The 24,222-nt window shown below is 27.6% G+C and overlaps 1 protein-coding gene across 5 annotated transcripts in view; it reads left to right on the top strand.

Moving 5' to 3' along the window:
• The window catches only part of LOC129972712 (LHFPL tetraspan subfamily member 2 protein-like), a 159,734-nt gene that overhangs the window by 98,893 nt on the left and 36,619 nt on the right, over window positions 1-24,222 (top strand). The window contains exons 1-2 of one of the 5 annotated variants that reach the window (XM_056086949.1): window positions 1,173-1,626; window positions 14,366-14,412. The exons of 2 other annotated variants lie outside the window; for them this stretch is intronic. The gene's annotated coding sequence lies outside the window, so the exon portion shown is untranslated. Of the gene's footprint in view, window positions 1-1,172; window positions 1,627-14,365; window positions 14,413-24,222 lie in introns of those variants that run through there. 2 more of the 5 variants (XM_056086945.1, XM_056086948.1) reach the window with 2 other exon arrangements.

The following is a 24,222-nucleotide window of genomic DNA, read 5'->3' as shown; positions in this document are numbered from 1 at the left end:
TGAACATCTGGCAATATTCTAAGTTTTATTTCTCATTAGTATCTAAAAATAAATTAATTTTATCATGATATAAGCATTTTAACTTTGCATATTTTCCAAAATGGTGAATGTGATTGGAAAAGAATGCGCATTAAAGTTTATTCCCGCAGTGTATTTTTGTAAAAAAAATATTGTATTAGACGGAAAAGCACCAAAAATCCTTTAAAGACAACTCTATAAAAAATAAGAGTATTTGAATAGTATAATATATTTAAAAAAATAATATATATAATAAATAATTATAAAAAAGGTTTAATATATTTTTAGTGTGTTCCACTACGCAACACCTACGTTAGACCTTCCACTTTTCTAATTTTTCAATGTATCGTATATTAGTATAGATCAGATAATTTGTAGTTAGTGATTGTTGTTTAATGATTTAACTCAATTTGAATAATATCAGAAACATAGACAGTGACTTTATTATTTATGAATTTTTAACAGAATTTAATTATTATACATTTATAAGCTCCTTATCTATTCTATACAATACAGCGGGAATTTATTTTCATTTTCAAGGTGTGGCGCAGATGTTTGGAGTATGGATTGCTGTTTCGGATATCTTTGCCATCTCCTCATTGTTCAATATTTATTAATAAGCACTTAAATAGCCCTCATGTTGCTCTAAAACGCGGGCTAATCTACGAAATCGAAACTGAAAACTTTAATAAACGAAATAAAGATCTTTTTAATAAATTATTAAAAAATTATTTTTGATCAATTTTTAGCATAGATACATTCGACTTTTATTATAAAATTTTCATATTCATTTGTTTTCCTTTAAGTTTGTTGTCTATGAAATTTATTGCTAAAATACGAAAATACACGCAGTACTTTCATTAGATGCTGCAAATAATTCGAATATTAGGTGTTTACAAGTGCGTAATATTATCAAATTTTGAAGTAAGATTTTTCAGTTTTCAATTGACAATTTTATACAACTTTATATTTTTCGTTTATTATTTTCTTTTTGTTCTGAATCGGTGGTTACATCCTTTAAATATTCTGTTTCAGTTCAAGGAAAAAATCCCTGCTAGACATTCTTCAATATTTCCTGCTATTGAGGAAAGTTTGGAAGAATTTCTACAACTGTATTTGCTCTTCCAGTGTAGAAAAATAATTCTGCTTATTTTGTGTATTTCTCAGCCTAAAAGTTTATGCAAAGAACAGCTGTGGGAATAACAATCCTATTTGCAAAACAAACAAAAAGAATATGCATTAAACTTGAAGCTTCGGCTAATAACTTGCTGGAAAATTGACCTTTTCTTACTGAACGAGCATTCTGAAACTAATTAGTTTTATTAATAAGCTGTTTACGTTCGTTTCCCGGTAAAAGGTGCTTTAACGTTCGCAAAAAAATAATGAACCTTGTGAGTTCTGTCAGTTGTGTTTTAATTTGGAAATAGCGTGCTCATTTATAAAAATGTTTAAAAAAGTTATTTTCTGATACCAAATTTCCAAGAATTATCGTTACTTCTTGGGAAAATACATGATTGTCTGACATGTGGTTCTTGAACTAGTCTTCTTAAAACTTGTTTTGGAGTTTTAATTAGATTTTCAAAAAATTGTTTTTCCCCAAAATATAAGGTAAGAAATCTTTGTTTTTGAATATTCTTCGTTTGCTTTTGTTATAAACGTTGAACTTTCTATTTTTATAAATTCTTTCTAAAGTATATTTTGAAGATATAGAAACGTAATTTATTATGCCTTCAAAATTCTGAATGCCTTTATTTTTTATCCCATATTAATATGTGAAACACTGGAATATGTAATAAATAAATGTATGTATTTTCTTTGTTTGAAAATTGGTGGCAGTTGATCCATAGAATTTTGTTCTTTTTCTGAGTTATTAATTGTTCTATATATTTTAATTCCAAAATAGGAATTTTTACTAATTTCTGAGAATTTTTAAAAATAAGATATCTTGCTTTTATCCAAAATATTTGTTATTTTAATAATATAAATTGATTGCTAATAATATAATTTAACAATATAAATTAATGATGAAATTAGAAATGTCATTCAATGAGTTTTATAAAAATTTTGTTGAACATTTTAATATTTATAACAGACGTTTTTCGAAGCAAATGAATACAAATTACTCGACATTAAAAATGCCATTTAAATGTATATAAAAGATTTGTCGATAAATGACAAATTTTTTTCAAAATTGTTTTTGGGAATAATCTTAAATATAATTATTTGTAAAATAAGTGGTATATTTCTGTATCTCACAATGAAGAACGGGAAAGTCGCAAATATCGTCTGACAGTTTTTTGTGTTTTGTTTTGTTTTGTTTCGAAATTTTATATGTTAGTTTTTATAGAAATGTACCACCATTTAGGCAGTTCATTCTATGTTGCGATGTTATTAAAATATTTTACAAATTGCATCTACAGATTAATATTTTTTACAAACATAACTTTTATCAGAAAACAATTTTACATGCATGTTATCAGCCGATATTTATAAATTAGCATTTAAATAATTTAATTTTAACAGAATATTGCTAATTTAATACCGAATTAATTATAAATTGTATAGACTTCTCTCCATACTGTGGTTTTTAAATATCCTTTCTGTAATATTTTAAAATGTTAAATTTATCATTTACTGCAATCGGATTTAGTGTTATAAGTTATTGCAAAAAATAATTGAATTTTAAATAATAAAAAATATTTCACAGCTTAAATTTTTACTATTAATTTATAATTACTATTGATGAATTTTAGACTATTCATATTTCATGAGCAAAGCAATGCCATAAACTATTATTTATATTCTATGCTAATCGAAATTTATGTTCTAACTGCATTTGGCGATTGTTTTAATTTGATTTGATAGGAATGTTGTTCGTATTTAATTTCAATTAAATCTCTTATGTATAATTTTCTTTTCATGTTAATTTGAACACAATATTTTTAAGCATCAAATGGTGGGAGACTTTAGGGTAATATTATTTTTATAATCTTACTGCTATTTGTTGTTCATATTGTCACGTAGATACTCTAGTGTGGAAAGCAATGACACACAAAAGAAGTAGAGCTAAACCGATTTATTAACTCAACTCTGAACTCAGAACACAGTGACTGACAGATCTTCTGCTATTATACTAGCAGGGAAAGTTCCAGAATACTTTTCTGGAGACAGTAAGAAAAGTCCAGAATACTTGTCCAGTAAACTAAAGAAATGTCCAGAATCTTCTGGAATATGAAATAAAGGGAAACACAAAATCAAGGAATTAAATATTTACACAAACTGTGAATCGCATTGTCTCTAGCGGGATTCGAACTTACAATCTCTTGATTATGAGATCAGTGCTATGACCATTCGGCCATGGAGAGTCGATTACGTGTTTTCAATGCTGCAATATAACCTCCATAATGGAATCCAGTCCGATGACATCACATTGCTATTAAAAACTATGATGATTGCACATTATCTTTTGGGATAATATGATTTCACTTTTAAATCTGTATAGGTAATTTGTAGAATCTTCCTTCCTTAGTTTTCAATATTGAGATGTAATTGCCACTCGATTAAATATTTGATGAAATAATGAAAACGTTTGAATTTCACTACAACAGTAATATATAAAAAATTTAAAATTTAAGAAATAAAAATTTAATTGTGAAAATTTAGGAAAATTTTCATGACTATTAAATTAGTGGCGTTAAAAAATGATTTATTGAACTTTAAAGCTATATAAAAATCATTTTGGAACACTAATATGTTTTGGAATATATCACGGTTAAAGCTAAAATTACGCTTATTTTTTTTTAAAAATGTTAATAGTCTAACTAAAATTTTTAAAACAACGCGCAAGGGTACACATTTTCGTCGCACAGTATATTTGTATAGCTCTGTAAAGCACCATCGTACTTAGATACACATCTTTATTATTTTATACGAGGTTTGAATATCAAAAATTATGTAATTAGATGATGCCTCGAATCAAGCACATATTTGCTTTTAAATGGTTAATGGGAGTTGAATCTTGTAATATCGCAATTGGAATATAATAATAAATTGAATTTTGTAGTATTTTGTCAGTTGTTGTTGGGGGGGGGTGCCATGGCTTGAAAATGGCTAAAATTAATTTTCTATTTAAATTTCTTAAACCCATTTCTTGCATGTTTTTGATATTATAATTCAAATAACAATACTGAATTATTTTGCTTTTTGGTGAGAGTTTTAGAATATGATTAGTACTTTAATACTTAAATTCTTAAATTGGATTTTCACCTCATTTTTTAATATTTTATCTGTGCTCATATGACATGATTAATACACTGTTGTGCATTTTCATATCCATTTGACAAAAAAATATTCGTTATTTAAAAAAAAAGAATAGATTACTAATAAAATGCGATTACATTCAAAGAAATTTATCTACATCTTAAGTTATTTGATCATTTAAAACCACTTAATAAATTTTAACAAAGACAGATAACACTTTCTTCAGCCCAATTCTGCATTTTTTTTTCCAGAAAAGCTACCGATCGATTCTTTTACCATAAACCAGAAAACATGTAGAACGTTAATTAGTTATCTTTCTTTCAAAAGTAACTCCAGAAAAGCTTAATGACAGTGAATTTTTCATTCTTCTTAAAATAAAAGAACAACAGTGTCTCTTTTTCCATTGAAATTAATTATTGAGCGAAATTGTAAATAATTAACTACATCTGTTTCAGTAAGTTTCCAGGGTTAAAAAAATTGTTGTCACGCGTCTTAACGCCGTGTTAATGACTACTAAATTAGATACAACATAAGAGACTGCTTGAAGATTTTTTTTCATTATCTCTGAGGGGGAGGAAAGTTCCTCGTTCTACTGAAGTTCGAGTGTAAAATCTGTCACAGTGTAGATTAAGTGGATGAAATGCAGAGCTCTCTTAGGAATTTTAAGGAATGATGTCATTTTCTACATTAGTGGACATTTTGAAGTTATCATCATTAAAAGTTTTGAATGATTTTCAAGTAACTTTATTATTTTCTTTCTATTAATTATGACTTTTGAATTAAACTTTTTTTTTCCGTGCATGAATCCAAGTGCTTTTGCCTCAAAGGACGTTCAGATAAGAGTTATAAGAATTTTGCATCATATCTATAAATAGAATGAAACAGAAAATCCATATTCATTCTTTTTAATATGGAAAATACACCATATTGTGTAATTACACGAGAAAAATCGAATTTAAAATACTGCTATTGCTTTACCCTTTCTTATATTCGAAGTATATAAATAGACAATATTGTAATTGTCAAAAAATTAGAACTTGAGAGTTGGACCAAGTTTCAGACGTTCCTCCTATTGAAAAGCACATTCTGGGTATTATGTCTGTTTGTTTATCAATAAAAAAGATAACTCAAAAACATTTTGAGCTAGAACGGAGGAAATTTGGTATTTATCCTTTACGGCATATTTGAAAACTTCTATCAAATTTTGAACGAAATTTATTGTGAAGTCTATTGGTCTATTCATTAATAGGATAACTACCAATTAAAAAGAGCTGAATGAATGAAATTTCGAACACAGATTTAGTATCTGAAATGCACATCTATATGAAATTTGGTACCAAGGTTATTAATTATTTTAATTATTATTGTACGATATTATTTGCTAAGATTTTATCTTTTTATAATCAGTATTTCTTTCTGTATATTAGCTGAAGTTAGTTTCTGCAGTTTTCAAATTTTCGTAGTAGTGCTCTTTTCCATTTTTCTGTTTTTTATTTTAAAATTATTTCTATGCATTGCTACTCTGGTACTTATTCAAAAAACTATTCGCCTTTGATGACTAGCTGGTTTAACGGGGATATTGATAACATTTAATTTCATTTATATCATTTAGAATTTATATATATTATTTATATATACCGTACTTAATCGCATACCTTCAAAAAACAATTTGTTAAATTTTGAAACATGTTGAAATTCATTTTTGTGTAATGATATTTTGGGAAGTTACCACGAAAAACTTCCAAAAATCAACTTAATTTTAATTGATTTACAATAAGCATTAAAAATTTAATATTTAATAATGCAAAAATTGAACATGTTTAATGAAATAGCGAATCTTGATTTAAAAACATCCATTCTCATTTTCTTAAATGGGATTAGTTGAAAACATCAGTTAGTCGTATGCTGAAGTGCCGCGTTTCTTACAGCCTGTATTCTGCCGCTCGTGGTTCCATCGCGATAGTTTGCTTTTCATCATTATAAAACCCTTGGCATTTTCTGAAATCTTATTTCCATAAGGTGGGGGCAAATGATTGAATTTTATCCCATCTTTATTGCCAAATACAGACTATAAAATTTCTGTTTACATATAGCAGCTCTGTATCTATTTTTTTTTTTTCGTAAATATGAATTTTTATCTAAAAAAAGTAATGCGTTATCTAAAATAAAAACTGCAATTAAAAGAAATATGGCTTTTCTGAAAATATATTTCTTCAAGGTAGCTTCTATTTTAATATGTTGAAGAATACATATCCATTCCCTCGGAGCCAAGAATACATACCCCAGTTTGTTCATTGAGATTTATGGGACGTCCCCTGAAGGTTCCTTTGAAGAAGGATAACCCTTAGGAACTTTTCCTTTGTCCGAGAAACAATAAACCGTTATCTTCACTTAAAGGAGATCCTCATGTTTTTCTTCTCTAATCGATAAGTGCTCAACATTCTTTTTTTTTTCTTCTCATTTTTACCCCCTCTGGATGAAGTTGATATTTTTTTCTTCTATGATAGCGGACCGATCCTTTGTGTTGAGATCTATTTAATAATAAATGTGTGATGGAATTGCATAACGATTTATACAATCATGATATTAATCTATGATTATAATAATAATAATAATCATTATATATATGATTATAATGGTGTTGATTCTACTAAGCGCAAGATAAAGAAACAGCGGATACAAAATGTATATTCTTTTTATGCTAATTGCATTGTAATGCTAAACTTATGAAGAAATTTTCTTATGGCATCATTTTTGTTTTACCACAAATGATTATTTTGTAAGAATGAAAGGTTTTTGCGCTTAAAATTTCTTCCGGCAAGAACCATCCTAAGGGCAAAAATTTGTCCAGAGAAGTTATTAAATGCAATTTTACAAAATAGTAATGAATTCTAAGCATTTTATATTGTGCGTTTAATTGTTATAGTTAATACCTCGATTGCTAACAGTGATTTTTAATACCTGCGTGCCTAGTAGTTGTGTTTAACACCAGCGTAGTTTGTCAACACCTCCTAAATACATAGTACAGTTAAGAAGTAGTAGCTTAGTAGTTGTGTTTAACAACTGTTTAGTAGGGATGTTTAACATCTGAGAATAGTGGTATTTAACACTTTCCCGTTGAGAGCAGCGGTAAACCACCTTCATGTTTAGTAGCGGCATTTAACAATTTTTGTTTAGTACTGGTGTTTAACACCAGTGAGTTTTATCAGTATCTTCTAAATACAGGTTAGAAAACGTTGCTTTAAAGAAATCGCTTAACATCAACGTGTTTAATAATGGTGTTTAATGTTTGGATGTTTAACCGCTTAACTGTTTTGCCCGAGTGCCATACCGGCATCGATTTAATGATTTTGATAAATGTAAGCAAAAAATAAACGAATCGTAATGATTATAATCCAATATTAAAATTACTTCATACATAGATAAGTCAAGTATTCAATGGATTTCCATTTGAATCAAAATAAGAAAATATTCCCAAAATAGAAGGTGTCATCTTATCAGATAGTAAAGAAAATTAAACAATTAAGTGGTTAATAGTAACGCTTAACTTCTCTGACATTTGATACCTGGATTGACGTTTAATACCTGCTTTCTTCAAAATGGAATTTAATATCTGTTTCATTGGCAGTGGATAGAGTTCCGTTCTAATTATAAACTAGTTGTTAATTTCTAATTGTTAGTGTATAGTTAGAGTTGGGAAAAGTGCTTTAGACGATGCAAAGAATTGTGTTCTGTTTTAGTCAATAAATATATTGCTAAAAATTTAAGAAATATAAATTTTTTATACATTCTCTCGGTCATATTTATTAAAATTTCCTGAGCACACTATAGTATTAAAACCAAAGAAGGTTCTAAAAAACTAGTTGAAACTTCATGTTTAAACCACACAGCTATTTCTTTGGGGAAACGGATTTATTCTGTTGTTTGGAAGATCTTTTTTAAGATAGCTGTTGAAATGTTTTAAAGTCATCTAAAATAATGATATTCAAAGTTTCACAATTCTGTTTGAAGAGTGGATTTCTTTTTTATTTTATTATCTAGAATATTTAACTAAATATGAACTGATGTTTCCCGGAAAAGGCTGTATTAAAATTCAGATTTTGGTATATTTTAGTAATATATTTAGTAGTATTTATTGATTCAAACAATATAAAATATATTTCTATAGACATTTAAATACATTTTTTTTTTCAATTGGAAGTATAAACCTATCCCTAACAATTTAGAAATCAGCTATTGGCGAGTTACTATTACAGTGGTTTCCTATGGACGGTTAACTCTTATGGTTAATAACTGCATGTTAAGCTGTGATATTTGATAATTAATTACATGTTAAGCTGTAATCTACTGCACGATTAACTGCAATAATAAAAATGTGAATATATAATATAATAATTGTAACTATACCATCTTTACCATCTATAATCTTTTTATATAGCAGCGGCAATTAATGCCTGAGTATGTAATAAAAGCATTTAATACTTGAATGCTAAACGCTCGATAATTAATATTTAAATATATACAAATAATACATACTTTTTTTTGCTTAAGCTAAACAAAAATATTTTAAACGGAGTTAATTCTTTTATTTATATACGATAGTTTGTCATAACAATTATGTTAAATTGCAAGAAGAGAATACAATGTTGAGAGAAGAAACTCTTTTGAGACTGACATTATAAAGAAATCAGTCTCAAATGAGTTTCTTTGTGCTAACATCGAGCTTATTTAAAATAATAGTGTGGCTAGTTTTGAAATCAGTTACTGCCTGTTTGTGATTTTCAAATTTTATGGAATGTATATGGGGTATTTTCATAAAAAAGTTATTAAACAATGATTTTAGGAGATATTTAATGTATCGGAATTTTTCATTTTGTTAAATTCCGTTTTTTTTTTTTTTTTTATTCATTTTGTATATTAATTCATTTGAAGAGTGATATGGATTTTGAATGCAGTGCAGAAATAAGCCTTTTATTAGAATCAGCTCAAAATGCAATATTTAGTGCAAATTTTATGATTTGTTTTGAAAGAAATGAAAACTCAAAATGTATAGATGCATAAGAAAGGAAAGTTTTTTTTTTAGAATTTTTCATTATCTTGAATTTAATAGTGCAAGTATAAAGATAACATGAGAAAATGCAACTAAAGAAAGATCTTGATTTTTCGTGTAATTCAGGTATTTGATGAAGTGGAAAATTGGTATTAAAAAATAGCCGAAAGAGAAATAAAAAAAAAATTTATTTAATAAAAATATTTGAAATTTTAGACTAATTAATATATAAATGATTCTTTTTGCTGCTTTTCGTAAATGAATATGCTCAGTAATTCACAATCCAAGAATACAGGATTCAATTTCGAGATGTTTCAGCCTAAATGGTCCATTGACTCCTACTCCCCCCAAATCCTAAGTGCCTTAAGCTTCTTACATCTTCCCAAAAGAGAATTTGTCCCCCAGCACTGGTGTTATCATGTTGCTGCATCCGTCTTTTCGAAGCCATTGCACAAAAAATGGCGGATAATCCTGATATTTTCCTGGCTATTGTTTCAGTCAGTTGCCTTTTCATGACATTCTTTATCATCTACTTTAGCAGAAGCTCATCAGCCGGAAATTGTGCTGATTGTAGTAAATCGGCTATTTTTTTTTCTGGTTTCTGTCAGCTTGTCTTTTCCTAAAACAATTTCCTGATGTTTCATTAATTTTGATTTTTTTTTCTGCAGAATGTTACATTGATTGTAGTTAGGTTGGGGAAAGAATCATATCAATAACAAATAATCAAGTAAAATTGCATGATTATGTATTGCAGACTGATTGGAAAACGAAGAATGGCCTTAGACTTTTTTCCCCTATTGAATTTATTCGCCTGAAAAGATAAATAAACAACTCGTTATCGCTTAACACATTATGCCTAGTAATTCGATGGCTTCATGATTGTTTTCGTAATTGAGAATGAAAGTGAGTCACGAAAACACGAGTTAACTCGTGAGTAGTTAACCATATTTAAACATTTTTCTAACTATTTTTTCATTAAATAAATCAATTTTAAGTATTAAGCAACCCTTCCATTGTAGATAAAATTATAAAAAAATATATATCCAGCTCTATTTTTCAATAGATAATAGGATTATTCCATGGTTACTTTGGAGCCTCTGTTCTTTTGATCGAAGTTATTATTAATTTTTTTAAAACTTGGTGTTAAAAGCATTCAAATTTCTGGATAGATGATATTTTCTGGGTTTTATGAAAATTATATAATAAAATCTCTGAACTGTAATTATATAACTGCATTAATTTTTCAATAGGTTTCGACAATAAGAATCGTGTTAGTTTCAATATCCTTAGACGATCACTTTTCGACGATTCTATCTCAAAATGGGGTAAGACGCGGATGGAAGTGCGCATTACCGGAATTCACTTTATCGCTAAATGTAAACATCTCTTTTTATCTTTCCCTACACTCCTGTTTTGACGAATTAAACCCATCCTAACGCATGCGCAAAAGCGAGAAGGATTTTAGAATCCGTTGACTAACAGTAAGTAAAACACCAAGTGAATGGAGGTCTTGTTTTATGAACATTAAACGCATGAGTTTTAATAGGTATTGCTATCGAGTCTAAAGCAGTTAAAATTCTTTTGAAATCACTCTGATTTTGAAGAAGTTTGTTGTTCCTTTCCAATAACCAAGTTCATGTTTACAAAAATTGCTGCCTGATTTATTCTGATTCGCAACATTCCATATATTTAAGCGCCTTTTTTTTTCTGTTTTCAGCTTTTTCATTTATCGATCCTCTGTTACAGTATAATTTTTGCACAATGAAACGCTATTGCCTTTTAACAAATATAAATATTGTTTATGTCAAAAAAAAAAAAGTTTATTTCAAACTAGAAAATTAATAGGATCTAGTAAGTAGACGAAACCAAATAATCAGATCTAAAAAAAAAACAATTATTCGTTTTATTTAAATACATTTTTTTTTTCTTCAAATTTTATCTTATCTCTATTTTCCATTGTCTTCCATTCCATTGTTGTTTGTTTTTGTCTAATTAGACGATATCGATCGTTTAGCAAAAATAAATCTGATCCATACAAAAAAAGTATAATCAAATGTAAAATCGGTTCGAAAATAAAAATATTTGTCATTCAGAGAAAGACGACTTATAAAATAGGCTATTAAATTAATTTTGTTAAATAATGTTTTTAAATAATTATGTGAGTTATTCTATTGACAAAATTCTCATATATTTTTGTTAAATTTCATTAAATGTGTAAGTAATTTCCCTTAATCTTTGTCAAAATACAAATCTGAGAGTTTAAAATGTGAACCAAAATGGAAATTTATTTTGTTAAATAAATTTAAATAGTTATGTGAGCAATCCTATTGACAGAATTCTTTTCTATTTTTGTTAAAATTAAATTTGCAAAACTTTTTCCCTTATTCTTTGCCATAATACAAATTTAAGTGTTTAAAAAATGAGCCAACCTAATTAATCGAATTCAAATATTAATAATCTAAGCAAGGATGCATTAAAAATATACGGAAGTTGTTAAACTACGGATTTTTGGAAAACAGTATAAATTTCTAAACCAAATCAAAATTTTCTATTTTGCTTTCGCGTAATATTTTGAGGTGTATACTATAAAAATCTAAGATTATTAAAATATAATGCGTTTCTGCTTCAAAAATTAAAATAGATCTCACAAAACATTATTATAAATTTAATCTCTCTATTTTGTTTTTAACTACATGTTTTGTGAGATTTTAATATTTTCTAAGTCTTAAATAAAGCACAGCATTAAATGCTATTTCAAAAATGTGCAAACATTTATATTTACTCTTGCAAATATTTATTAATGCAAAATTTTTTGAGCAAATAATGTTGAAAAACATATTTAATCTCTCACGTATTTTTTAAAGTTATTAAACAAAACGAGACGAAGGGATCAAAATTAACATTTTAAATTTATTATTCTCTTAAAATAACTATATTTATCGTTCTGAAGTTAATCATTTTTTCTTGTCAAAAATGAATTTGAAAAAATGAAAATAAACAACTACTTTGTTTTCATTTCGATAAAAAAAGAATTTCGGTTAAGCTTTTAGAGTTTATTTCCGTCAAAAACGAGTACAAAAACATTTACTGGACAAAAAAAATGTTTTAAAATAACAGCTGAGTAAAAATCGATTCGGAATGAATGGAAAAAATATAGAAATAATGAAACGGCAACTTTTATTTTGAAATATGTGGTCTGGAAATGTTCCAGATGTGCATTGGAAGAACTAGCTCTCTATAGTTTTTTTTTTTTTTTTTTTTTTCCTCTTTCCAGCGGCCGGATATCTAACTTTTAACAATGTAACTTTTAACTGAAATATTTTTCTCTTTTGAAAAACTGGACTTGAGTTCTCTTTTCAAAGCTGAAAGTCGCGATAACGTCATTAATTTTAACCTTTTAGACGTTACTTTAGGAAAGTTGACAAGTCTAAGCAGAAAAAGGATAAAGATTAAAATGGGGGGACTTTTAAAAATAATCCTGTAAAGATCTTTAAAAAGCATTTTATCAAATGAAAATGTTTTTGGAGTTGTGTTAACATCGCTAATTTCATCATCTCTTTGTTTTAGTCGCAGAACAGAAGTGATAAAAAAATTTCTGCCAGTTGATTAATTATACTTCTTTCTTAAAAAAGAAGTTGTCTTTGTTTTGAATGTAGTTTGTTTGTTTGTGTCTCATTTTAAATTACAAAGCGTATTTTATCTTTATTCACAAATTGCTTCCATGGTAGAAAAATGGAAGCTATTTAAGGTATTTGATTATAACAATAACATTACGAATGAAACGGAAATTCTTTGTTTCAGTTACAATAGCGGAATAGATGTGGGGAAAAAAATTCTGGCACATAATCGATCATACTTCTAATTGCATGGAGAAGTTGTTTATTTTGAATGTGACTGGTTTATTCTTTTTGTTCAAACGCTTGCAGCTGCTTCATTCAGTTATGCACACTTGTAATAACATCATTAAATTCATTGTTTTGTTTGTTTGTGTTACACTGGCGAAACTAGAGGGAAATACTAATTGCCACTTAATTATTATTATTTTGTACTTTCGAATATGACTTGTTTATTCATTTTATAATACATATGAAATACAAATACATCACGAAACGTATTTCATCCTTATCAATTAATTGCTTTTACAGCTGTATGCTTAATCTCTTTGATTGATGCATTTAATTAGGAAATTTGGCTTTTAAATTACATGTAAATTGTTTTGTTTAGTTACATAGACATTATTGTATTGTTTAATTTTAAGTTAAAGAATATATTTTGAACATAATATTAATAGAATTTTCCAAGTATTTATTTAACAAAACATTATTAGTCAGTTTTACCACTTCGGAACTTTCTAGTATCTTACTTTGTTTATAAATTACAATAGAATTTTTAGGGATTTCAAGTAAAATAGAGTATTACATAAATTTTAATTGCTTATATTATAGCTTTCTGAATCTTCAATATTATGATATAAGGAATATAACAAGTTAAATATTTATGAATTTATTATTTATAGATTTATATGTGATGTCTATCTATACGATTACATTCCTTTATCAAATAGTGTTTTCAATAATTTTGTCTACTTAGATTTAGATATAACACGACTTTTAATTTTTCATTCACATGAAGGCATTTATACAAAACTTCAGCAGAATTCAGTTAATTAGGCTAATTAGAAATATAACATCGATGTTTATGACTTTGTCCATTCTTCTATTACGTAGAGTGCCAGTGTCCACTTTATTCATGATATAAAAGTGAATTTTTAAATCCTTAGAAATAGTCATATATTTAAAATTAGAAATGTAATCTAAATAATGTAATGAGTTAATTATATTTCATTTTGGGACATTAAATAAACTGTTGAAAAAAATTATGAATTCTGTATTTTTTATAGTAATTCGGTCTTAATATTCATGTGTAATAAAATAATCTTAGTCAATGTAGTAAACTAAAAAAGAATCTGCTTTTTTGTGTCAAAATTGACAAAATTTTTGAAGTTTTCCTTTTTTTTTTTTTTTTTTTTTTTTTTAGATCATTTTGACTCGAGGTCGACTTGAGGAAGTTTCGTTAACCAAAAGGTAGGCGCTTGTTTAAGGAAACCATTGATTGGTTTAAAAATAATGGAAATCAAAGAAGCTACATAACTAAGCCAATTTTATTATAGAAGAGTAGAACATTTCTGTTTTAATGTGATTAGAATATTTTTTCGCTTATGATTAACTGATTCCGGAAACTGTGAAAAAATTTAAAATTTGCAATCTTTTCAGAGATTTATTGATTACTTAAATTTTATTTTATACATCAATAAAAATAAATTCAAAAATATCTTATCAATACGTTTTTAAAAATATCATTTCATACGTCATTTAAATTATTTTTTTCCTATTGAAAGCTTATGCTCTGAAGTATATCTTTAAGATTTAGAAATTATTATGATGCAATTCGAGTGCAGATACTGAATATAAAACTGATTTCTTTTTTATCCAATTTTTTTTATTTCCCTCAAATTTACATATATTTTGATTGTTGTGAAAAAAATTGTCGCAAATGGAATAATACAATTTTTATTCAGTAAAAGAGTCATTGGAAAAATGTGAAAACGGATAGAGTGATTTTAAAATAAAAAAAAATCAGAACAATTTGGATTATGGATAAAGTCAGATTATTAAATAAAGAAAATGTACAATTTTTAAAGACTCCTCAGGAGTCCTTCAGCTCTCAATTTTTTTTTTGCCATAATTTTTAAAATAATTTAATTTTATGCTTTCATTGAATTATATAAACTATGCACTCGAATTTACTCAAATTAAATTCAAATATTGTTCAATTTTTTTGGAATGTTATTCTAGAAACATTCCCAATTAATTACCATTTACCAGTTTTATATCACGTTATTTTATAATCCTGAAATCATTTGATGCCTTATAATTAAAAAAAAAAATGTTGAATACTTTAATAAATAATTAATGTGAAAAAATTATAGTTTTTTTTTTATTACATTGTATAAACTTTACTATATATTTTTTATATTGTTCTTTACAATATAAGTAAATATAAATAAAGTACAGCATAAGTAATATATAGTAAAATTTATACAATATAATTAAAATACCCCCTGCAATTTTTTTAACACAGCCTAAATAATATTTAATTAAAATATTCACCATCTTTTTTAATTACAAGGCATCGAATGCTTTAATATTATAAAATTACGTATTATAAAACTGACAAATGGTAATTAATTGGCATTTTAAGTTGTTGAATATTATTCCAAAAAAATAAACAATATGACAATTAACAATACAAGTAATGTTTACAATATAAGTAAACTTTACTTATATTGTTACTGCTTTAACTGCACGCACACATATATATATATGTGTATATATAATATATAATTTTTTATGTCGAAGTGGAAAAAAAAAATAACACTGAGTCTTGCATATTCTCAATCTTTCAACAGCTTATTCCGAATCTAGCTATAAAAGATCAAAAACATTAAAAATTGTAGTAAAGTTTATACAATATAATTAAAACACTCTAAATAATATTTAATTAAAATATTCAATATTTTTTTAAATTATAAGGCATCAATTGATTTTAGGATTATAAAATAACGTGATATAAAACCGGCGAATGGTAATTAATTGGTAGTTTATGACGTTGAAAAATTTTCTAAAAGTTAAACAATATAACAATTAACAGTATAAGTAAAGTTTACACAATATGTAAAGTACAATATAAGTAATCATAAGTAAACTTTACTTATATTGCTACTACTTTAAAATTTAACTGTATATTTTTGTGCGCAATACATGCAATATTTGTAGTTTTTGTATTGAAATCAAATATCTTGAAAATAATGTGCAGTGAAATATTTTGTTAAAACAATTGTTATTCTATTTAAAATTGCTTATAAGAATATAAAATTAAAATCGATATATATATATATAAACTTTGATTTATTCCATCGCAAGAGGGATAATTTATACAAATATAAAAAGCGGTAAAAACTTCGATAGTTTACAAGTGCAAAAAAAAAACAAGAAAGAGACCGAAATTTTCACATCAGTGATTCCAATGAATCAGAAAATAAGAGAACATTTTAGATGGAAGATACTATGGGTTAAATTAAGATAAAAATTAGGAAATTAATTATGACTTAAATATGATTAAGAAATATCATTACATATATAATTTTGATTGACAAGGAGGGAATAAAGGAGCCCTGAATCTTGCACTGCCTCGGTGCCTTTCAACAGCTTATTCCTACTCTAGCTATGAAGGACCAAAAACTGGAAATCAACATCATGAATGTGATCGATATGAGAAGGCTCTTTACGCACCAAAATCTTCTAAACCCAAATAGTTGTAGGAGATAAAGGACCCCCCTCCCCCTGTTGTCTGCAAAATTTCATCTCTTTGAAGAGGTCCGCTCCGGGAGCAATATGAATTCTTAACTTCCCGAGTTGGCATTCTGCGTTGGGGGACCGTCTGTTGCGCTGATCCCTCGGAAATGCAATTTCGATTGTTTGCAAAGGTAAAGGAGAATTATATCCGATGGAGAGCAAGAACATCTGTTGCCGCTTTGTTTTCAAGAAACTTTCCTCTGTTCTTGCGTGCGGTGATGGAGTGCTTTCGCGATATTGGAAAACTTTTCCTTAGTATCCATACATTTATACTTCTCCAACTGAGCGTCTTTTTCCATTTCCATTGGAAGCTTTCCATTTCCGTTTGGAAGTATAAATTAGAAAATGTTCGTAAATTGAACAAGTAGGAGAATTTATATCCATATTTATATAAGAGGAAATTTAAAGTTAAAATAAATGAAAATCTGAAGCATTAATCACCATTTCTAACAATATAGATGGAATGAAGCATTGTTGGTAGGTATAGCGACATATAAATCAAAAGATTTTAATTGAAATTTTAATAAGAATAAGAAAATTTTAAGATGAAATTTTTATCATTTAAATGAAAGAATCAATTTTTTATTAATTTTTTTTTGTATTTAATTTTTATTACTGGGTGCTAGAGGGTGCATGGCTATGGGAAACGAAGTAATTCCATGTTGCCGGTTTATTCGTTTTGGAGCCAGAAAAATTAAATCTTCAGTAATAAAAATATCTATTCTGTAATAAAAATCTTTATACAATTACTGACATTTTAATCTAATAAACCATATTTTTGAACAGTTTTTTTTTTTTACTCGTACTTATTATTACTAGGAATATAGATATGACTGCACCTTTTGTCGACTAAAAAAAGACACCTTTTTTTTGTCAGAATTAAGGAAATATTTAATCAATTTATTTTCCATCAGAACCAACAAAATTTTCATTCAGACAAAAATAAATAAATATCTTTTCCATACTGGAAAAAAAAATGTAATTGTTTTGAAGCAGTTAATCGTCTGCATACATCGAACCAATAGCAGCGCTTGGATCGAACAAACGATATTATGAAGGAATTTTATCTAAACAACTGGTTGCCTATAGAATTATCTTGACTGATTTTTCAGCATGTAATTGATCATAATCATGTTGGAAAATTACCATACCTCGTTTTTCAGCATATTCTAAGAATATCTATCTCAGTGTTTTAATTAAATTGGCTGATATTTACTTACAATATTTACCATTAATTAATTAATAATTGATTTTGTCCATATAGTCTCACTTGATTTACATCATATATTTATTGCCGTAAATATTCTTTTGGCATTGTTGGATGGCGTGCTAATACCTTAAACAGACCAAGATTATTGTAATTAATATAATTCCAGTTCTCTTTAAAATTCAAAGAAAACTCCTTTAATGTTTGACTCAATAATCTATGTATAATTTTTTTGAAAGTCCATGTCTTTTTTTTTTTTTTTTTTTTTTTACATTCATACTGGACACAGCTTTCTTGCTTTTAAATTATGCCCATTGCGTGCAGACATAATGAAATATATGGTTGGGGTTAGCAATTCTTACTACGCAGGAAAGCAATTGCTAATTGCATTTAGCTAATTGCTATTGTGCATAGCAAGGATTTCTAGCAAATAAAGCATTCATTTCGTTTTAATTTTTTCGGCAATTTTTCCTAACTTTTCGTTTATATTAAAAATTTATTTTATACCTCTGAAAGCATCTTAAGAAATCTGTATTTGCTTGCGAAAATTCACAATTAATTCCCAAATACAAGTAGAACACTTTCTTTCTTTGAAATTTATAAAATTAAATAAAAGCATAATGCTTTCCGCAAAATGCTGTTTTTGTTTGAATTAAAATTCGTGCTCTTAATGTGATAAAAAATATTATATATATTATGAAGTTTGCAGAGAATCTTTCCATATACTATATTCCTGAATTTGATAATACTCAGGCTGTAATTTATGTATTTAAAGAAAACATATAATTAAACTTAAATTAAATTTCATTTATCCGAAAATTCAAATTACGAGAAGTTAGAAAATTGAGTACAATAAGTTAATTTTATCAGACTCAATATGGTAGTAAGGATTTATTTTTAAAATTTAATATAATTTTAAATAATTCTACAAAAAAGCAGTAATGCAAAGTTTTTTTTTTATAAATAAAATGATAAAACAGTCGATATAAAAATATTTCAATAAATAAATAACTTAAATAAGCTGTATACAGATTTTGAAGGCAACATTTGTACAAACATCAAAATAAACAGTATGATTCGCACGCAATGTTTTCATGGATTTTTTTAAAAGTCAGGCATTTCCATTGCTTTTCTGACAGAATATATCGTATAGCAATGCAACCCTTTGACTGAAATAAGGGCTTTAAAAATATTAATTAAAGATTGCTTTTAAATACAAAATACAGGCTATAGAAATAAAAATATAATTTTGTAGCGGTTACATAATTCTACTACCTTTTTTCTTGATACAACAGATGGCGTTACCTTATTAACATCAAGGTTGATTGCCCATGATCCTTCTTGGGGGTCATTATTAGATTGTATTCTAAATGAATATCGAGTATTTTCGTATTCGTGCTATCTTGTGAAATGTGGAACTTAGAAAATAATTAAATAACTGATCCTGAAACCCGTCTATTATTTTCATCTACCTCCTAGAAAATAATTAAATAACTGATCCTGAAATTCGTCTATTATTTTCATCTACCTTCTAGAAAATAATTAAATAACTGTTCCTGAAATTCGTCTATTATTTTCATCTACCTCCTAGAAAATAATAAATAACTGTTCCTGAAACTCGTCTATTATTTTCATTTACCTCATAATGAAGTTATAAAGAGTATCATCTCTCTGCTATTTTTGATCGACCTTCGACTTCGAACTAAACAAATTAAATTCGAATTATAGACAGTAATTCCACATTAAGCGGATAGAAAATTAAAAGAGCATGTGGAAAATTCGAATTAAAATGTTTGAACTGCTTAAGAATCTTACAAATAATTTATCTCAATATGGACACATCCCCCATCCAACAATGTCTTAAATACGCAATATAACTGCACCTACATTGCCACCCTCCTTTAAAGTAAAATGAGGATCTAGGGGGAGTAATAGAACCCTTAGATCTCTATAGCTGCTCACTGAGCGAAACGTTCACTCCCCTGTCAACCCCTCTTGACATTCGAGAGCTATTTTTAGAGAAAGCTTTCCGCGCACGTGGGCCGAAATATTTTAATCTTTTTCAGTGTTCTTTAACGGTGTGCTAAAGTGCTCTGCAAAAGTCGAAAAAACGAAATGAAAAATCTGAAATTATTTTTTCCCCCACAAGTTTATCATGAGCATTATTATCTTCTTTTGATGATTCCCCCCCCCCGAAATTCTTTGATGACAGCGACAAATTTCTCTGGACGAATTGATGTTATCCGCTTTGAAAAGGTATTATTATAATTTTTTTTGTCTTCTTTTGAACTGTTATCTTTGATTTGAATAGCTGGAAAAAAACAAAACCAGCTTTGAAAAGTGATTTTTTTTAACATATTTTTTAATCCATTATTTATTAAAAAGAACTAAAGTGAATTGAAATCTATTTGTGCAAAGTCTGGGGAAAATATACTCTAAGACTTAATACTTTAACATTTTTAAGTGTGTAATCCTTTTAACATATTTTAAGAAAATATATTGTAATAATTATGAAAAATGTATTTTTTACTCAAAAACTAATTTGTTCCATATGTTACTGATTAACAATTAAATTCCAGTGTCGGAATATTTTAAATCATTATTTATAAACATGTTATAGCGTGTGTAATGTGTTAATATTACAATGAAATTTGTAGTACATTGTAATAGTATATGTATATTATACTATAATAGTTTAATATATGTCAAATTTCATCTCGCTACAAACGACATAGTTATAACAATTTCTATGTCGCTTTTAGAGATATAGCAGTCCCGGTTTGGTCAACTGAGGGTTGAGAATTCAATACCGCATTCTGAGATATATTCGCAATCTACGGAACTGAGATGCGCTATGTCTCTTGAGTGTCAAATTTTTTCTTGCTGGAGTGACATTGAAATTTAAAATTGAAGAACTCGGATCTAGTATCATCCTCATCTTTTGATTAGGTTCACAACGGTATAGTCCGACCTAATATACCCCTGGTGCAAATTTAAAATTAGACATTTATCTACCTAAGTTAATCTATGTTTTTTGCCCAAGAAGTTTATTGAGACATTAAAAAATTCCTTTGGTCGGTATTTAATTAATTAATATAAAGTTTCTATTTCATTCGAATATTATGTAAGAAATATTATATTAATTGAATAAAGTTTTGTAAATGATCTTTGAATTTAAAATATCCTATATCGAATTCGTTTTCATCATTCCATTATTAATCTGCTAATTATAAAGATGACTGTATATAATTAAGCGCTTTAACGGTCAGGTTAGTCATATTTATGTTAATGTGTTCATTGTTGAGTTGAGTTGAAATCGCTTTCGTTGTTGTTAATCGTTTTCCTTGTTTTTTTTTTCATTACTGAGGATCAATAAAAAAATTTGGTAGCTTATTTTTCCATGTTGGTTAGATTTCAGTATAGCTCACTTTTTCTTTTCTTTCTTTCTTTTCTTTTTTTTCTTTTTGTTAAAATGTATGAAATTTTGTTGTATTTTCCCTTAAGGTTTAACTTCACAAGTAATTAATGATGAAAACTTTTTAAAGTGCGCCTTGACAAAAGTGCGTATTGACATGTAAGTGATGCTTATTTATAAGCTTTTAAAAATTTTAAATGCCTTTTTTGAAGAACGAGTTTTTTTCATAATTCTACTGTACGAGTATCGTCATATCTCAAAAAATAAATAAGATATTTTAATAGAATTTATAATTAGCGCTCGTTATGTTACGCAAAATGTAATGAACAGTGGATATGATGTTGAATGCTCTAGAAGTGGATTTATGATTGTTTAATGTAAATATTGTTGAAAATAATTCCAAAATTCATAGATAATGGACACAAAATAGATATTAGACACAAAAATTTTATTTTTGAATATAATTCTTAAATAATAGTTACACTCTAAGATATGTTACACATGTGATGCTACAAAGAAAAATAAGTCTAATTTTTTTTCTTCTTTAGATTGATCCTAGTTTTTGTTAATAAATACTAAAATTTACTTCAAAATATGCTTGTTCTTCAAAATCTATATACATACATATATTTAAATAATATCACTTTTATTCATCCTTTTATCCATATATATATATATATATATATATATATAATATATATATATATAATATATATATATATATAATATATATAAAATATAAACATTAAAATATTTTTTTTTCTCTGAACTCAGTCAGATACCTTAAATAATTATCTCTGACATAAAACAAAATATTTTATTGCATCCATAAGGGTTAATTAATTATTTCTACAAATCCTGAAAAACCTAAAGCGCTATCTTTTAATAAAATCCTGTTTTCATTCTCCGAAACACTGGTTGATTATCCGGTTCTGGTTGCTGTCATTTTATAACATCCCTTTATTTTCTTTAACGAAAGGGCGATAAATGATTTCAGACAGCTTTAAATACAATGCAAGAACGAATTACGCCACCTATTCTCCCTTCTATTTGATTTTTCCTCCTCTCTTGAAATGAAAAATGGTCGACAATATGCCTCAATCTGGGGAATTATTATAATAACGAGACATCCGACGCCCGTAATGGAAGCCTCGAGTTCATTTGTGCAGATTTTTAAGTGGCCTCCTCTTTTTCCAGAGCTAACCCAAATGACTTTATCAATATTTCAGATGTGCTTTTTTTTTCTTTTAGAAATGAAAATTTCAGTGCTAAAAAAAATGGATAAAGGGAAAGGACAGAGTATAATGATAAGCCATTGCATTTTTATCCCAAGAGACCTCTATCACGTGACCCTTAATAATGTTTTCGGTCCAAATTCTAGAGTTTAGTTTTCTGATTTTTTTTTTTTTTTTTTTTTTTTTTTTTAGAACTCGGAGCTTGATGATAATGGAGTACCGTTAATTGCCGGTTGGCTCGCGGAAAAAGGAAGATAAATGAAAGATGAATTTTAATAAGCATTTCGAAAAGCTGTTTTGGAGACAATGAAAACTCATTTGGAGTTCTAGAATTGCTGTCTTTGTTGTTGTTGTTAACGGCGGATGTATTAATTATACAAATGAACCTTTCCGAATGATTATGGTAGCGGAATTTTGGATTTAGAAGAATCGAATCATTTTTGGAAGATAATTATGATTATTATTTTTTCTTTTTATTAATAATGTGTATGCGAATGAAGAAGTAATTAGTAATCATACTCATCTTAATGTCCATATTTGAAATATTGCTCAAGTATAAATTAAAATTATGGTAATTTTAAATAGTCTTTCCACTGGAAGTTTAATTTTAATAAGAGTTAACTGTGTATAATAACAATGATATATCCCTTTATTCCGGAAAAAAGAGCATTTTTATTGAATTTGTGTTTTTTAGTGTTTTACAACATTATTCTAGTTAGTAGGCATTTTCGAAGATACGTGACAAACTGATATATAGTTAAGAAATTATTCTTAAAATAAAATCACCTAATGTGAATTAATTATTGACACTTAAAAAGACACTTTACCATTCTGTAGAAAATAATTATTACCGACTTCTAAATTGAACGAATTTGATTTTGTAGTTTGCATCTATACTAATCTTTGTACCAAAATTCTCGAGTACACGGTTTAAATATTATAGGGAGGGGGATGTTGTTTTGAAAAATAAACCACAACTTTTTCTATTAGAAAAAATCTGAAATTATTGAGCTGCATATATACTACTTCTATCACGAGCATTTCTCCCCCCCCCTTTCTTTCCTTTCTTTTTAATTGTTGTTGTAATTTCAACTGCTCTCTGTATTCCAAATGTTTTGTAGAATAAGGGGTGTTCAAATAAAAAGGTATGAAATGGTATTATGGATATAAATGAAGATTTTATTCAAAGTATACACATTAGGCCTGAGCACAACGATCCCATTGATTAATAAGCCGAAGGATTCCTTGTTCCCAGAATTCCTGTGGCCGTGAAGAGACCAAGTCATTCACAGCGTCCTTGATTTCGACGCCCAAGTTGAAGCGCTTCCCTTTTAGATGTTTTTTCAGGGGACCAAACACATGAAAATTGCAGGGTGACATGTCCGGGCTGTAGGGCAGATGATCGAGCCGCTCCCACTTGAATTTGGCCAGTTCCGCTTGTGTGACCCTGGAGATGGGTGGATGCGCGTTATCATGGAGCAGAACCACACCCTCTGTGAATAGCCACGGTGTTTTGTTCTCTATGCACCTGCGTAGTTTTCGAAGTGTCTCACAGTACACATTGGAGTTAATGGGTTCTTCTGTGCTCGAGGAATTCAACAAGTACCGTCAATTGGATGGCG

Source organism: Argiope bruennichi, chromosome 6, assembly GCF_947563725.1.
Source record: "Argiope bruennichi chromosome 6, qqArgBrue1.1, whole genome shotgun sequence".
Classification (NCBI taxonomy): domain Eukaryota; kingdom Metazoa; phylum Arthropoda; class Arachnida; order Araneae; family Araneidae; genus Argiope; species Argiope bruennichi.
This window is presented reverse-complemented; position numbering and strand designations above follow the sequence as displayed.